We start from the raw sequence: 4,362 nt of genomic DNA on the forward strand, positions 1-4,362 counted from the left end.
GATCTATCACAATACATATCCTTTTATCTACATATCCACTCTCCCTCTCTGTGTCTATCTGTCTATGATCTTCTGTCTGTCTGTCTCTCTAGGCATTTCACCACAGCTGAATCTTTCCAGTTCCATTTGGGGGTTCAGATGAAATTCAGTGGACAAAACTGAGGAAAAGAGGGTTTTTTCCCAACACGCTGTTCTAATCAGGCCTTTTGGGTTCAATTCCCAGCTCTGCCGCTGATTCACTGGGGTGAGCCACTTCCCTCCTCTCTGCCTCAGTTTCCCCCTCTGTATAAACAGGGAGAATGCTACCTACCTCGGCCTCATGCGGACTCGTCAGCGAACGTCCACTACGTGCTTTGAGATCCCTGGATGGCAGGGTGTTATGAATAGTGAAGACAGGGATGGATTTCCCATCCTCACGCAGTTCAGCAGGGGAAGCCGATGGACGGGGAGAGCGGGGCCGACCCGCCGCCTCCTTCACTCATCAGTCCCGTCTCTGTGCCACAAGGCTATTTATTGAATTAATTTATTGATAAATGTTGCTATTTATTTGTGGGGTTGTGCACTTTTTTTAAAAAAAAAGAAACGAAAAGCAACTGTGGAGGGAAAAAATATCCCTTGTAAATAACATGCCCTTGTGTGTGTGTGTATCTTGGCTGTTTAGAATGTATGAGGATTTATTATTTATTATTGCATAAGAAATTTGGGGAGGTGAGGAATGGAATTAAACTGTGCCACAGAAAAAGAGAGATCTTGGCTTTGGAAAAAAGACGCTTCTTTCTTTCTTTCTTTCTTTCTTTTCTTAGTATCGCCTTCTTGTCTTTCCTGTTGCAGCTGGGTCATTTTGCGAGCGGTAATGGCCGGTTGCAGCTATGCCTGTTAAGACTGGCGGGTAATCGAATCTCATGCTCGGACGCATGAAATGATCACAGCAGGGGGCATGGATTTTCCTCCTGCCACACACAACTGGCGGAGGGTGCTGATCCAACGTGGCAAGACGCCGGCTCAGACAGGGTCCAGGTGCATCATGAGTCCAGATGGGCCCACACCTTGAACCTGGATCTGAACTGGAGGGCTCCCAGAGGGTTTCTGGGGTTCTGTTGCAGGCCGATTTCTACCATAATTTGCCTCCCTCTGAAGCATCATCTGTTTATGGTACTTCTCTGCCCGTCTCCCATCACTGTAGCATCTGGGCATTGTATAGATGGGGAAACTGAGGCACGGAGAAAGAAGCTAAGTGATTGGCCCAAGCTCACATAGGGAGTCCGCAGCAGAGCTGGGAACTGGAGCCAGGTCTCTGAAGCCCAAGGCTAGCATCCTAACCACTGGACCAGCCTTCCTCTCTCCTGTGTTGAGTTCTGCCATTGGTGGGTGGTCTGATTGGGTGCAGCAAACCTATGTTCCTATATGACAAAATCACCTCCATCAAAGTGGGAGACAAAGGGGAGGGGAGGGCGTATCAGCACCAGGTCCTGAAGCACCAGTGGGGGTGGGGTAGACGGGTCATGGGCCCAGCCCATTCTCACCCTCTGCCCCACATGCTCTCCCTTGCCCTCAGTTCGCAAGGCTGGGACGGCTCAGCAGGGTCAGGGAGACTCTGAACTCGGAGCGGGGAGTGCAGGGCAGGGATAGACGCACCAAAAACCCAGCACCCCCGTCTCCCTCCACGTCTGACCCCCACCCTGTCCGGCACTGCAGCCGCTCTGGAATCTCCCGGGGGCCTTTGAACCCGAACGACCCCAGTGAGCTCGAGCCTTTAAAAGAACTTGTTGAAACAGACACACACAAAAGCTCCAACCAGTGGGAGAGGGAAGGGGGAACCCGCCCCTCCAGAGCAGTGAGATGAGGCATGTAGTGGCCCCCCCATGACTCCTTATATCCCCCACCCGCCCCCAGCCCCGGTGCTTCCCCTTGGAGGCTCCACATTGCACGCTCAGAGCAGGGACCAGCTCCTTTGGGAAGCAGGAGGCAGACGAGGAAGGGCATGTAGAGCAAAGGGACTGAGAGCCCTGTGGATCAGCACCTCCGTACCCCACTCCTGGCTCAGACCTGCTCAGCAGCAATGAAAGATCCCCTCCCAGTTTGGGTCACCGTGACAGCTGCAGGAATGGAAGCAACGGGGGAGGGGGGATCTGAGCCAAAGTGAGCCTCCAAATCACATGCAACTGCCCCATGAAACCCTCCAGACTAGGGGATACAACTTTCCCCGGCTCAGAGGGTGCTGTCCCCTCTGTCCCCTAAGTGATGGTCATGAAAATGCCTTTTTGCTCCCTTTGTATTACCCAGAGTCCATTGTCTCTGCCTCAAGAGCCAGGAAATCTTCCTGCAGTGCAGATTCCGTCCCCCGGTGGTGCCTGTCTTCACTGGTTAGCTTGATGGCTTTGTTTACCTTATATATAAATGTACTTTCATTGTCCTCTGCCTGTAATCAAGCCGGACAGCCAGGTAAATACATGTTCCTTTGTCTAGGGCAGGCTGGGTTTATGCACTGCCTTAAATACACCCTTAAGAACACATTTCCAGCAGACATCTATATCTCTTGGTCCACAACCCACACACACATCATGCAATGGTTTTTGGGACTAGCACGTCACCCGTTTACATATGACACCTTACATGACACTTTTTAGGTACCTGTTATGGCAGCAGTGTGTTGGGGGTGATGAGAGTGTCAGGCCTGAGAGGCGTTACAATGGGGTGGGCCTCTGCCAGCTAGCACCGAGGGGCTCCAGGGTCGCAAACGCCCACCTCCGTCCCTCCCAGCCCCTCTGGCTGAAGCAGGGAAGAGAGCGTGCTGCTCCTCGCCCTTCGTCCCTGTCCTCTGACGGACGGGTCCCCGCGGGACAAGTTGCAGCTGTTCGTTGACTTGCTCCAAATTTCTTTACGTAATCGATTGGCCTCGGCTCCGCGGGACACATTAAAGGGGAAATGAAAAGCATGGCGGGGGGAGGGAAACCCAGAGAGACGGTGACGGCTCTGTCCTTGCAAGAGCCTGCGATTGCCCAAGGGTTACAGCTAGGTCCCCAAGGGCAGAGATGTGACACAGGCCAAGCTTGGCCACGCATTAATGAAGGGAAAGAAAAACAAAAGGCAGCTAGCGGTTCTGGGTTCTGTGCAGACTCCCAGCTCAGGGGGGACAGCTTTGGGTTAGCGGGGCTTGTGGTAGCACGCTAAAAATAACCCTGGTGCCAGCGGAGGCTCGGGGAAGCAGGGGGTAAGGTGGGCTTGAACTCAGTGACTAGCCCAAGCCTCTGGCAGTACCGCAGCGTCCACAGAGCTCTTCTTAGTGCACTCACGCAAGCCCTGCTGCCACCAGGCTGTGCGCCCGGGCTCGGAGACTCACTGCCCGCTGCAGCGTAGACGTACCCTCGGGGCAAGCGCTGCCATATCCTTCATCCGCGTCACCTCCAGCCCACACAGGGGTCTGTGATTAGAGTATGGGCTTGGCATCAGGACTCCTGGGTTCCCTTCCTGGTTGGGGGGGGCTAACAGAGCAGGGGGCTTGGCGTCAGGACTCCTGGCCTCTGTCATAAGGTCTGGGAGGGAAGTGGGGTCTAATGGGAGTTTTATTCCTAGCTCTGACTCCCCTGGACCCGGGGCGCGTCACTTCCCCTTTCTGGGCCTGTGTTCCAACGCTGGCTCTGACTCCGGACCTCCCTCACTGTCAGCCTGGTGCTCGTCCTGGCACAGCCTCAAGCTAGGTTCTCTGATCTGCCTCCAGCCTTTCCCGGGGAGCCTGCCCCGGACTTCAACTCTGTCTCTCCATCCCAGGGGCCCCGTGTGGCGGATGCTGTCTCGTTCCCAAGCCCTCCCGGGCTGCGCTGGAGAGAGCAGGCCCTTTCCAGGGGCAGCCGAAGTGAGAACAGATTAATCACGTTACGAAAGTGTGAACATTCTGTCGCTATTTCCCAACCGGCTGTGGTGCCCATTGTTACCCGCCCTGCCAGCCAAGTCCCTGACATATGGGCCGCATTGTGCAGCGCACAATGGAAACACTTCATGCTAATTTAGACACTGGCTCTGGCCTTGATGTCTCCTCCCACAGATTGGGGCAATGGCCCTCACCTAAGTGTTCTTTTGCCAATGGGGAAAAAAAAAACAATTTTGCTTCTTGTTCACTTTTCAGTGTATTTTTCTTAGAAAGTTTTGCACTGGCCTCAAATCAGTTTCTCTTGCTCGACTATCATAAGGGGATCTGTCCATCTATCTGTCACCACAAGAGGATTGTCTGTCTGTCTGTCTAATATCAAAAGGGGATTATCTATCTATCTATCTATCCCTATACACCCCCTCTATCTATCTATCCCCAGACACCCCCTCTATCTATCTATCTATCTATCTATCTATCTATCTATCTATCTATCT

This window comes from Terrapene carolina, unplaced genomic scaffold, assembly GCF_002925995.2.
Source record: "Terrapene carolina triunguis isolate 2854851 unplaced genomic scaffold, T_m_triunguis-2.0 Scaffold227, whole genome shotgun sequence".
NCBI lineage: Eukaryota > Metazoa > Chordata > Testudines > Emydidae > Terrapene > Terrapene triunguis.